The 13524-nt window shown below is 46.4% G+C and overlaps 1 long non-coding RNA gene across 6 annotated transcripts in view; it reads left to right on the top strand.

Moving 5' to 3' along the window:
- LOC102006098 overlaps nucleotides 1-13054 on the top strand; it is a 29057-nt gene extending 16003 nt beyond the window's left edge. For 2 of the 6 annotated variants that reach the window (XR_001236327.1, XR_262904.2), the window contains exons 2-6: nucleotides 1764-1844; nucleotides 1955-2077; nucleotides 2531-2728; nucleotides 4468-4590; nucleotides 6594-6836. This is a non-coding gene — a long non-coding RNA (uncharacterized LOC102006098). Of the gene's footprint in view, nucleotides 1-1763; nucleotides 1845-1954; nucleotides 2078-2530; nucleotides 2729-4467; nucleotides 4591-5909; nucleotides 6103-6593; nucleotides 6837-12913 lie in introns of those variants that run through there. The other 4 variants (XR_262905.2, XR_001236328.1, XR_001236329.1 and 1 more) reach the window with 4 other exon arrangements.
- Nucleotides 13055-13524: the final 470 nt, after the last annotated feature.

Here is a 13524-nt window from a genome sequence, read left to right as displayed (position 1 = left end):
TTTTGGCCTTTTTGAGGCAGGGTCTCGCTATGCAGTTCAGACTGGCCTTGAGAACACTTTGTAGCCCAGGCTGGCCTCGAACTCGCAACGGTCTTCCTGCCTCAGCCTCCCAAGTGCTGGCATTACAGGCGTGCGCCACCACGCCCGGCTGCTGAGTTACTCTTACTGCTTGGCAAAACATCCTTGGCCTTGTGGATTGGGGCCACAGGAAAGAAAAGTGTGGAAGGGCTTTCGGTGCTTGGGCTTCTGTAGCTTTTGAAAAACACAAGTGTGGGGGCAGGAAAGAGAAAAAGGAAAAGACCAGCTCCAATGGGCAACAGGCCCAGGGGATCCTGTCTTACTGTCCTGGACAAAATGTATTTAAATGGTCAACATGTCAGCAGGCCCAGAGCTGATCAGACTGTGCCCCAAGGATTCACACAGCAAACAAAGGGGACAGACACATTAGGAAGGCAGAGATGCTGAGCTTTTTGTTCCATTTTATTCACTTATCGGCCACCTGCCAGTGTTTTAGCAAAAGCGGCCTTCAATTCTCCAAGAAGAGACGTGGGCAACTGTTACCATGACTCCTATGTCAGAGGTGCTACCTGCAGCAGAGGTTGGTGGGAAGCTGTGCGTCTCCCAAAATTAGTGATTTTGACTAGAGCAAGTGAAGCCAGAGGGTTTACCTAGGTTTTACCCTGATAATAACTTCTTTGTTCATGCATGCAGGTTTTGTCAGGGTCTCACGATGGGTCTGTTGAAAGAGCACAGGGTAGAGGCCTAGACCACGTGTCAGTGCTTCAGACTGGGGGACAGGCGACTTGTCAGAGAGCAAACACACCCATGTGGCCATTTCTAGACCATATCCTGGAGCCAGAAGTGGCTGTGAAGGTGACGTTGTGGTGACCAGGAGCTACCTTTAGGGATGCAACCAACAGCACGAGCTCCTGGCCACCACGACGCCACCTCCGCTGCCACTTCTGGCCCGCACCCTCATCTCTTTCCGGCCTCACTGGCCTCCTCTCCGAGTCTGCTGCTTCCATCTTTGCTTTGTAACTCTCTACCCAGCAGCCGGGGTTCTATTGCTGGGATTTTGTTTATTTGCTTGTTTGTTTTGTTTTTGAGACAAATTCTTGCTGTGTAGTTCAGGCTGGACTTAATCTCACTGTGTAGTTTAGGATGGCTTCAATTTACTGTGATCCTCCTGCCTCAGCCCCCTGAGAGTGTTGGGATTACAGGTGTGTGCCACCATGGTGGGCTGGTTTTGCTTTTAAGAAACTCAGAGGGCATTGTTACCCCTAAAGGATTAGATATACCTCAGGTGTCCTCTCCCCTTGCTTCATTTTGTACCACTCTGCATTCTCTGTGGGAGACAAAGCAATGGCTCTGCCCCAAATACCCGTGTCCCATTCCCAGCCTCTCTCATCTTATACAGCAGAAGGGACTTTGTTTATGTGATAACAGCACAGTGCAGGATAATGGTGTGGGATCTTTTTTTTTTCACCAGTACTGGGGGACTGAACCATTGCGCTGAGCTACATCCCCACGCTTTATTTTTTTACTTTAAAGCAAGGTCTTACTGAGTCGCTGAGTTGCTGGGTTGGGCTGGAACTTGTGATCCTCCTGCCTCAGCCTCCCGAGTGCTGGGATTAGAGGCATTCGCCATCGTGCTCAGCTGAGTTAAACTGAGTTAAGGACCCTGAGATGGGCAGATGATCTTGGATTATCCAGCTGGGTCCAATGTCATTGCCGAGACCTTGTACCATGGCATATTTCAACAGAGCCAGCATGAGATGCTGATACAACCACAGAAGCTGAATGTTTGCAAGAAGTGAAACACCCTTACCGAGAAAGGAGCAGAAGTAAATAAGTAGATAACGCGTCTTGGCGTGTGGGTTGTGATATCTGCTGTCTGGGCACTTCCTGGGGACCTGAGAGCCACTTTTGCTGAAGCAGTGACTCTTGACTTCAGTTTGCAGAAATCTGGACATCGCAGAGCTGAGATGGCTTGGGGAACCCTGCCAGCACCCCACTGCCTCGTTGCCAGTCTGAACCCCCGGGAATGAGCGTAGCCCTGGGAGGCATCGGGGACAAAGTAAGGCTTGGACTTCACATACCCCGTGGAGGTCCTAGTTGCGCAGGACCTTAGGTCTCCTCTTTCCCAGCGTCCGGGTGGCCAGGTCTCGCCAGCCCCATCTCCTGGGAGCCAGGGCTGCTCCCTAGAGATCTGCTGCAGACTCCTATTCCGCAGCCCCCGCTCAGTGCCTTCACTGCCCCCTGGTGGACAGCGTGGCGCAGTGCCGCTTCCTCTGCCCCATGGAGAAACGGTCCAGCCACCTCCAGCCCTCCTTGGCGGGCATCCCGGAGGTTTCTCCCGTGATCCTCTTGGATCTCCCCCAGCGCTTGGCTTTGGCTAGACTTGGGGAAGGCTAGCGTCCCACAGCGCGGGCAAGCCCTGACACGCCGGGGCGGGTAGTGCAGGTGTTTTTCTCACAGCTGTGGGGAGCTTTGATAGGTGAAATTGGAGTGTAACCCATTTGTGTTTTAGACGGTGTGATGGAAATAATCACGTTCGGACAATGCTGATGGGATTGAAATTGGTCCCTCCTCCACCCCCCCCCCCCCCCGTACTGGAGACCAAACCCAGGGGCGCTCTACAACTGACCTAAGTTGAGGCTGGCCTCAGATTTGCAGTCCTCCTGCCTCAGCCTCTGGAGCAACCGGGCTGATACAAATTCTACAGAAGGTAATTTAGCAATGTCTACCAACAGTATGCCAGATGCACACATCTTTGATCCAGTAATTCCCCATTTAGGATTCTAACTTGTGCTTAAGTACAAAGTAGGTTTATACAAGGAGCTATTCAACAATATTGACTGCAAACGTAGATGTCTGGGAGATCAGATGTCCATCAGTTGGAAATGATTAATTAATTACTAGTGTGCTCCTGCAGAGGGTGCATTCCTTCAGCGGTCTCCTCTGCACCCAGAAAAACAAAGCCAAATGAACCCCAAACTAAAGGAGCTGCATACGGACATGGAATGATACCAAAAATATTTTATTGGATGAGACAAGCATGGTTCCTAACAGTAGATGTGTTTTGCTACTGTAAATAATAAAAGGATTTAAAAGGCGAGGGGCGTGGGAGTGCCTGGCACAGCAGAGACCAGTTCTGAACTTTCCACGGAGAGGAACCCAGTGTCTGAGAATTAGGCATGGGAGGATATGCTATTTTGTAAATTCTTTCCTAGGTTTTGAATTATGTACCAGCAATGCTACTCAAATAGGGAAAAGCAATTAATAAAATGTTTTGATTTGAAGCAAATACAATTAATAACATGTTTAGATTTTTATGATGGGTGAAAGACTTAAATGACGTGTTAACACTCTGAACTTCTTGAAAAAGCCCAAGGGCATTGTGCCACGATCTGCTTGGCTTCCGGTGAGGGCCTGATGTGACTTCAATTCCTAGCAGAAGGCAAAAGGAGCAAAACAAGCCACTCTGTGGTACCTAATCCAGTCCTGTGAGGATAATCACTCACTCACTCCTACCGAGTGGCATCAACCCGTTCCGCGGGCCTCTGCCTCTATGACCCAAACACCTCCCACCAGCTCCCTCTTCCTCCCAACATGGACATATTGAAGAGTTAAGTCTCAGCATGCGTTGTGGTGGGGATAAGCCACATTCAAACCACAGCAATAGCTCAGTAAAAAAAAAAAATATGCAAGGAAAATGAGAAAAACCTGATAGAACTGTGCACCAAAAGAATTAGTTTTACTGTATATAAATTTTTAAATAAAATTTAAATATGATGATATCTCAAGTTCCTTGAGGGCATACCGTAAATCTGAATCCCCTCTGCATCTGCAAGAGAGCCTGCTACGTTGCAGCATGCCTGGCAGTCACTTATTAAAGTAACAGATAGAACTGATCTGTGGGAAAATGTGAGCATCTTTGGGGAAATTACCTTTTCATTCCATAGCCTGGTGCTGAAGGAGGTTTCCATTTCTCAGAGATTGACAACTGTTTAATTGCTATTTGAACCCAGTTCCCTAGATAGTCATTTTCTGAAATGTCATCAGTTGCCAGTGTTGGTCAATGTACCCCCGTGGTTTCCAGAGAAATCTCGATCTGACTGGACAGACCCACAACTTCTTATAAGTGGGGTCTGATTTCTTCTGCATTCTTCAAGAGTTTCTACACATGGGCGCAGAAACACACGTGCACAGATCCACTACAGATTATAGCATGAGCAAGAAACAGTTATTTGTTGGATTTAGCCTCTGAGATTTGAGGATTTATCTTTCTTATCAAGGCCCTGGTATGTCCTTGAGGGGAGCTGTGATGGTCATGCTTGATTGTGTCTGTTTGATTGGCGTGGGAGTCACCCAGGGAACTGGTGGAACACACTTCTGGGTGTGGCTAGGTGGGTCATGGAAGCATGGCCTTGGGAGCTATATCTGGTCCCTCACCCCTTCTTCTAGAGCTGCTCCTCTGCTCTGCTTTCCGGCCACCACGTACTAAGCACTTTTGCTATCCACCACATGCTTCTGCCATGATGTTCCTGCCTTGGAGCCAGCGGACCATGGACTGGAGCTCCTGAAGTCGTAAGCCAAATTAACCCTCTCCTTCTTTAAATTGGGAGTGTCTGGTACTGCGTCCCAGCTACAGGAAAGCTAACACAGGAAGTTAATACAGGGATTAGTTATGAAGGGTGGATGAAGTGGGGACAATGTAGAACCCAGGGCTGGGAATTCCTGGGGCTCATGACACCACCCAGAGCCTGAAGGAGAAGAGAAGGGCCTGGTTTCTGGGATTGATGAGAGCAGCTGCATGGGTAGAAGGAGGAGCCATTTTGTTGGTGCCTTCCACTGGTCATGCCCAGCATGATTCCAGAGGGCCAGGAACTTCCTGTTGCAAGACACAAGGGCAGCAGACTCCACAGAGAAGGGTAGAGAAGGAAGGAGGGTATCTGGAGAGTAAAGAATATCCTACCCACATGCTACAGCAGCCATTTTATCCACCCTAAACTCCACCCATTGCAGGGCCAACCCTCCTTTAAGGGTTTATTGGCTAGAGTATGTTATAGTGCTCAGAAAATACAGGCTAAAGAGGTATCCATTTTTGAATGAGAATAACTGCATTTAAGCCAGGCGTGCTGGCCCCCACATGTAACCCCAGCACTTGGGAGGCTAAGCCAGGAGGATCTCCATGAGTTTGAGACCCTGTCTCATTCCCTGTCCCCCAAAAGAAGAACTGGATTTAAGGGGATCATAAAATATACTTCCCAAATCCATGAAGAGGAACAAGCAAGCTGCTCTTTGTGGAAGTGTTTTATAAAGGAGTATACAAATATAATCTATTGTGATCACTCCCCACCCTCGTCGGTTCCTATTAGTGACCCTTTCCACGGCACCAGTTATCAGGGACGAATGCAGTAAGTCCCCACAGTCTCCTGCCTGGATTATGGTACACAGGGAAGAAAAAAAGGAGCAAGAGACAAAATAGAGGTGCGCAGCAGGGATCTGGGGTGACAAGTTGCTCTCAGGGAACAAAACCCCAGGAGACACCCAGACTCTAGGTATTTATTCATTACATCTGAGTCAAGGACAATATGTGAAGGGCGTTGGGTGTTTCAGGGAACAGTAATGGCTACTACGGTGGGCTAGGAAGATCAAAATATTCTTGCCAGGACAAGGACAAGGACGAGACAGGGGTCAATAAGGAAACTGTAGTTTCCTCAGGTACCTGATCTTCTTTAGCAGGTCTTATCTTGCCCTGTGAGTGCCACAGCAGTCATTAGCCCTAGGGCTTCCATCTGTGACCAGAAAAGGAGTTTCTGAGTTCCAATCTGGCCCCGAACGGCAGGACAAGGACAAGCTTGGACATCCCCTCGACTCAGTTTATAATTCGTGGCCCCCAGCAGGATCCTACACCAGGATCATGAACTCTACATTCCCAGGACTTACTTCTGCCCCATTGAAATTCCAGCGGTGGCATCCTCACTTCGGCCTCTGTCATCACCCGTGGTTTCCTAAGTGGCCTCTGCTGTCTTGAGTCCTTCCTGGAGACGACGCACAGAGGATACTGATGTTACAGCCACGTGCTTGGGGGTTGAGGTCAGGCTTTGCCATTCATCAGCTGGGATCACAAACTGGCTCAGCACTGTGTTAGATAAAACCTACAGGAAGCTGTTGTGCTAGGCCAAGCTCTTGCCCCATGCCCCCAATGGACCAGACCAGAAATCAAAAAGGAGTCCCCATGCTAAAATTCCACTTCACCAAACCAAGTCTAAGCTGTTATCTGACTCTCTGAGAAACCAGGAAGCTGTAACAGCAAAACTTCCTAAACAGGGCAATTTCAGTTGGCAGGACATTGAAGTCCCTTTTGCTTTATTCCTCGCTGAAAGTAACCCGAGTGGTCTTGATAGGAACCCATCTCTTACTTTTCTACTGTCCTCACTGTCCACGTCTTACAAAGAATTTTGAAATGACCAATCAACATGTTCTTCTTTGTTTCTGGTTTTTTTTTTCTTCAGTTTGTCTCTGTCTCTAAAAGCAACCCCCTTGGGCCTTCTGATCACTTGCCCTACCTTGTGGTCTGATTCTAGAATTGAAAATGAAGATCTTCACGCTGTGTTGTAATTTTGTCCTTGGACACCTGTTTAATGTCCCCACTTCAGAGAAGGAAGAGCCGCTTCCAAAATGTAATGTACGTAAAACATCCGTCCGGCTGGGGCAGTAGCTCCGGGGAAGCGCACTTGCCTAGCATCAGAGCCTGTTCCATCCACAACATTGCCCAAAAAAGGAATACTACTACTAATAATAATAATAAATAAAGTTTTACAAAGACATCTGTTAAAGCAAGTGATCAATAGGTTACAGTTCTTATTGTCAACCACCCCCACCACTTGTGCCTGGCCCATCTTCCCAAAGAACAGATTTGGACTGTGAGGGCCGGATGTGGAGAGCACTTGCCTCTTGGACAAGAAGCTCTGGGTTCTAATTCCAGCACCACAAAACAAAAGCAAAACCCCTCCTGGGATTCCTATCGGGGCTGGAAGAGAAGTACAAAGTCCTCATTGTTGGCTGGGGAGCGCATTATAGAGAAACCAGCAAAGGTTGTGCCAAAAGTAACTGAGGACCCTGAGTGTTGGCACACACTGTAATCCCAGCACTCCCACAGGCTGAGGCAGGAGGATCGCAAGCTCGGCGTGAAATTCCTGGGTTCAGTCCGCAGTAGGGGAAAAAGGAAAGATTAGCTGAGGGAGCATCAGTCAGAAGTCAGCCAGCTCTGGGGGAATTGTAGAAGTCAGCCAGCTCTGGGGGAATTGTAGAAGTCAACCTGAGCTCATAGTGGGAGGCTCAGATCTTGGAAAATAAAGCAAAATAAGGAGTGAAAGGAAACAGCAGACGGACGGCAGAGTTTGTGAGCTTCTGGCAAGAGGCAGGAGAGCCAAGAACACAGAAGATTCTGGCCACCTGGAGCCGGGGACCCATGAACGCCACGTGGGGTTGCCCTGGCAACAGACCCCACCCCCTCCTGGCAAGGCATCCAGAAAAAGCTCCTGCACACATGGGGACCCAACTGTCTTGGTAGCTCCTGCTTAGGCTCAGATTAGAGGAGAATTTTAGAGGCTTTGCAGACAACCTGCTCCCACGCTGTGCTTCTGGTGCTAAATCCTGAAATTGCGTGTCTGTGGTGTCTTGCCTCTGCCTTGGGGGACAGCTGTCTAGAAGAAATCACACCCTAGTAAAAGGCAAAGGCCCCTTTTTGAGACCTCTGCATGAGTTGACCTGGGATCATGGGATGAAATCACCCCAAGCAGCCACTGCCTTCCTAGAAGATTGGGAAGTAGGACATGTGTGCTGAAATGTTCTAAATCCCCCTCTGGGACAAGGAACCTGGCTTGGGAGGCAGAAAAGTAGAGCTGACATCCTTAACCCTAACCCTAAACCCTAGCCCTAACCCTACAGCCCAACCCTAACCCTAACTGACCACTTGAGAGAACTCAGGATGAAGATAATTCAGCAAATGAATTTTTGGCTTTGAGTAAAGTAATGGGAGAAAGAATTTGGGGAACACGAGTTGGCTTCTATTGGTTGCATGTGACAAAGCCTGATAGTAAAGAGTTGGTTGGTTTATACGTACAATTTAAGTGTAATATGGAAAGCCTAGAAACTCTAGGATTTATACAGATGAATGGTGATTCTATTTCCCAAAAGGTAAATGACAAAACTGGGACATGCTTGTGATACATAGCAGAGATCCTTAATACTTACTCTGATGATTACAACCAAAGCAAGGGGGCAGATACTGTCCTCTGTTAAGACCCCTGAATCAGTTAAGATGCTACCTGGAAAAACTTTTAAATTGGACCAAATGAGGATAATGAGACTGATAGTCTCCAAGGGAGTCCGAAAAATTTCAAGCAACTGGAGGTAAGCATAGAGAGACGCTGCTTCAGAGAGTGTCATTAGTACTTACAGCTGATCAGAACCAATATTCACAACGCCAACTAAATTTCTGAGAAATTCACCACAAGAACCACAAGAACCATAAACCTGAATGAACAGACAATGACTATGCCGGCGCTTGGAATGACTCTTTGACCCTAAAACATTCCACAGCTAGGAAGCAGCAAGAAGGCTGCTGTGTTTCAGGGAGAACAGAGCTCCAAGGTCTAGTTCAGGTAGGGTCATTAAGCTAATGATCCTTCCAGGCTGGGAGCCATGAGCCCCAGGAACAAGGGACTAGAGAGTCACTTCCAGAGAGAGAAGTAAGATGCACTCAAGGAATTTTCTCCAACTCTAGGTAGGAGTTTTTGCAAGGCATGCACAGGGCATATAGCCTTTAGCACTTGTAGTCAGGGTTTTCAAGGGAATAGATTTAATATAGGACATGTAATTTAAGGATTATTTTTATAATATTCGCCTAATGAGTCAAATGCAGAAGAGTGCAGGAGATCTGTCCACGCACTAGAGACCCAAAGAATCCAGCTGAGGGTCTGGATCCCACAGCAATGTCCTGCATGAGTCCATCTGGAGCCCAAGAGCCCATGGCAGTGTTGCATCTGCACTGGGAAAGCCCAAAGGTCAGTGGTGGAAGCTAGCAAGTCTGCACCAGTGGAATGAGGGATCTGTTCCAGCAGGCTGAGGAATCTGAGCTGGAGCCAGGGAGTGTTGCTTAAGGTAAGGGCCAGAGCTCCCAGGAAAGAACCACAGCCATCCTCAGTGACAGTGAGGATCTGAGCTCTTCCAATGATTGAGAACAGCTGAGTTCCTAACAGGAAAATCAGCATGACAGACTTCTCCAGGAGAACCAACAGCACACCATCTTCCCCTCTAGTTCTCCTTGTAATGCTGCTGGCAACAATCCTCAGGTGGGCCCTCCACATCCAGTACCATGCCGATTCAGTTCAGCTGGGTGTTAAATCCACCACAGCACTGTATGGACCCACAGCTCCTGCCTTCCTCCTTTCCCAATTTGAGTGGCAGTGTTTACTAGGGTTAACCTCCCTGTTCCACCACAGTACAGAAGTCCTCCCGCTTGTTATTTCCCTCCATTTCAGTTACCAGTGGTCAACCACAATCTAAAAATATTGCATAAAAATTCCAGAAATAAACAATTCATAAGTTTTAAATTCTGAGTCATATGGTGAAATCTCATGCCATCCCATTCTGCCTGCCCAGCTAGTCATTTACCTATCTTGGTTATCAGATGGACTATCATAGTCCAGGTGTAGTGGACCATGCATGCAATCTCAGCACTTAGGAGGCTGAACCAGGAGGATTAGAAGTGTATTAGTCAGCTTTCTAGTTGCTGGGGCAAAAATACCTAACACCCTCAATTCAAGGAAAGGTTCAGTTTGGTTTATGGTTTTTGGGGCTCAGTCCATGGTTGGCTGTCTCTGAGGGAGGAATGGCATGGTGGAAGTGCAGGGGGAAGGGAAGCTGTTCACCTCAGGGCAACCAGGATGCAGAAAGAGAAGGGAGGATGCAAGGAGGAAGATGAACCCTCCAAAGGTGCACCCTCACTGACACCCCTCTTCCAACCAGACCCACCTTCTAGCAGCACATTCAGCTATGAATTCATGAATGGAGCAACCCACTGAGTATAGCACCCCATGGTGCAGTCACCCTCCAAAAGTCCCACCTCTGAACACATGAGTCTCTGGTGGGGCTTTCTAGATCTAGAGCATAATAGCAAGTTTGAGGTCAGCTTGGGGACCATAGGAAAATCCTGGCTTGGCAAACAAAACGAAACAAAGATAAAATAAACAAACAAAAAAATCAGATTGATTGTCACAGTATCTTCATGTTTGCATTCAAGTAACCCTTATTTTACTTAATGGCCCCAAAGTTGGCAATGGTACCACAGTGCAGTATTATAATTTTTCTCTTCTCTCCCTCCCCTCTCCCTCCCCTCCCTCCCCCACTCTCCCTCCCTCCTCTTCCTCCTTCCTCCTCCTCTTCTTCCTCCTCCTCCTCCTTCTTCTTCTCCTCTTCCTCTTCCTCCTCCTCTTCCTCCTCCTTCTCCTTCTCCTTCTTCTTCATTATTGTTGTTATTGTACTGGAGATTGAATGCAGAGAGTAACCAATCTACATTCCCAGCCTTTTTAAAATTTTATTTTGAGACAGAATCTCATTAAATTTCTCAGGCTGGGCTTATACTTGGGGTCCTTCTGCCTCTGCTTCCTGAATGGCTAATATTATTGCAGGTATGTGCCATTGCAATAGGCTTTATTATTATTATTATTATTAATTTCTTACTCTGGCTGATTTAGAAATTAAACTATTGTAGGTACTTATATACAGGCATAAACATGGTATGTATAGGGGTTGGTGCTATCTAAGGTTTCAGGCATTCACGGAGGTCTGGGGATGTGTCCCCCACATAAGGGGACTTGTCTGTGTTGGTGACTGCTGGGGAGGAGGGCAGATAACTTGTCTGGCTCATGAAAAGGAACCACAACTGATGTGAAATGAAGACTCTAGACTTTGATCCTGATGTGATGGATGGATGGGATTTGTGGTGTTTTCCTTGTGGAGGAAGATAACTATACTTTGGGAAGCAAAAGATTAACCAAGAGGGTGCACTGTGGTGGGCTGTAATGATTGTTCCAAGTATTCACTGTCTATACAAGGATTTCTAGTCTCACTACTTGCCACAGTGCTGTGGGACCCTTTTGTGCGGTAGAGCTATATGAAGAAATTACAAGACTCTTGCAAGGCAAGAACCCTACCACTGAGCCACATCCCCGGCCTAATTACAAGATTCTTAAAGATGGATCTTAAATCAGAATCATCTTTGTACTTCTCAGAGAACCTGGGCATTGTCTATGGTCAGTAATCACTAATTAAAGTAAGTGATAATTAAATTAAAAATCATGTTCTTCGGGCAGACATTAGCAACCTCTGGACAAATAATCTTTCGTTGCCATGGATGAGATTGATAAGCCTCAGTGACAGTGAATCTACCTCCTGCGATGGTGACCAGCTGCCTTCGTAGCTCTATGTACTATGTTTTCCAGAGAAACGAACCCAGCGTCTTCCAGCTACGACTTCTTCTACACATTTTGATCCAACTTCCTCTGCCTCTTCCCAATTGCAGCTGAATTTCTACACACACACACACACACACACACACACACACACACACACACACCCCTCTCAATCCTTAATTCCTCAGACCAAAATGTTCTCTTCTTGTTGGATAATACCAAGGTCAGCTCTTTGGTAAACCTCAGCTCTGCTGACTGCCCAACTTCAGATCGATCTCTTCCTGGCTAACATGAAAATTTGCAGGAATTTCAGCTTACAGGAAGTGCTGCAGCCCCAGTGAGGGTAGCACACAGAAGTACCTAGGTATGCAAAGGCCCTTTTATAAGGAGGCATCGGGAGAAATCCAAGGCCAACACCCTGGCCAACAGTGGGCACTGTCTATTCTCTCTGGATCCATATGAAACTTCTTCTCTTACAAATAGCAGCCATCCAGGTGTTCACAAGTGGCTATGATGACAACTCGTTCTTCAAGTTAAATGGCCCCAAGATTTTTCAGGAGGGAGGAGGAGGAGAAGGAAAAAGGCTGATTCATAAAATGTAAAGTGTCAGAGTGTGGTGTGGTGGTGCACACTTATAGTCACAGCCACTTGAAGGCTGAGGCAGGAGCATCACAAGTTCAAGGCCAGTCCAGATAATTTAGCAAGACCCTGTCTAAAAAAAAAAGTGAAGTTCCAGATACAGATAAGTTATTATATAGTATATATTAGATGTAAAATCTCTTCTCTGCACACATTTCACTTTAATATGCTTCACACAGAAAATAACCCAAAATATCAGCAAAGCTCCTCATGTAAAATTATTAATTAAAATTGATGTGTTTTCATACATTGGAGTACTACCCTGCCATAAAAAGGATAAACTTAAGACATTTCTAGGCAAACGGATACACTTGAGACCATACTCTTAAGTGAAATAGATTGGACACACATGTAAATGCCACGTTTCTCAGGTGTGAGCAACCGAAAGTGTAAATAAGGACCAAAACATATAATAAATATTGGGAAATGGGAAGAAAATGTTCAAATAAGGAGGGTAACAAGGAACAGGGGGAAGGGACAAGAAAAAAAGTAAAAGGAAAAAATGGAAACAAATCTTTTGTAAATAAGGAAGGGAAAGGGGTTGAAGGGAGGGGAGGGGAATGGGAAAAGAGAAGCCAGTTCTATCATGTACAGGTACAAACGCTCTACGGTGAGTGTGATTACGTGTATCTAAAATGTACCAATTTTAAAAATCATTAGCTGTAATGACAAAAAGCATCCTAAATTATCTCTAATAGTATGAAGATGGTTGTGTGTTTATGCTTTGCTATGATGCAGCCTCATACAGTATTAGATGCCGCTTAAAACTATGTTTACCTGCTCGAGAGAAATGAAAACATACATCTGCACAAAATCTTATACCGGAGTGTCCACAGCAACTTCAGAGTCAAAGGAAAAAGGAAAAACCCTACACATCCCTGAGCACCTGAATGGGTAAACAAAGGTGGCATGATCCGTACAAGGGGAGATTATCCATAAAAAGTGAAATCCTGACACAGGCTGCAACATGGCCGTACCTTGAAAGCTTTATGCTAAATAAAAGAAACCAGTCACTAAAGGCCGCATATTATATGAGGTGTGAATGAAAAACAAATATAGTGTGTTTAAATAAAAAAAAATTATTATAGTATAAGACACATTGCCACTTTCTGAAGCAATTCTGCAAGTCCTCTTTTGTGAGTGTCTTTATGAGGTGTGACAAAGGATTCAGTGAATGCTGCCGCTGGGTGCCATCCAGTGGAAAGACTGACTCATAAAAATATGGCAGTGTGTCCTCATCCTCCTTATTCATCAGGTCTGACACCATGCGCCTTCTGGGTCTTCCCTAGTCCCAATGTCCACGAAAGGTAAACATCTTTAATTCAGGACATCAAGGCAGACACGAGAGCACAACTAAAGACACTCATGAAAGAAGACTTCCAGAACTGCTTCAGAAAGT

This window comes from Chinchilla lanigera, unplaced genomic scaffold, assembly GCF_000276665.1.
Source record: "Chinchilla lanigera isolate Chin_1 unplaced genomic scaffold, ChiLan1.0 scaffold00055, whole genome shotgun sequence".
Taxonomy (NCBI): Eukaryota; Metazoa; Chordata; class Mammalia; order Rodentia; family Chinchillidae; genus Chinchilla; species Chinchilla lanigera.
The sequence above is the reverse complement of the archived record's forward strand: the minus strand, read 5'-3'. Positions and strand labels throughout refer to the sequence as shown.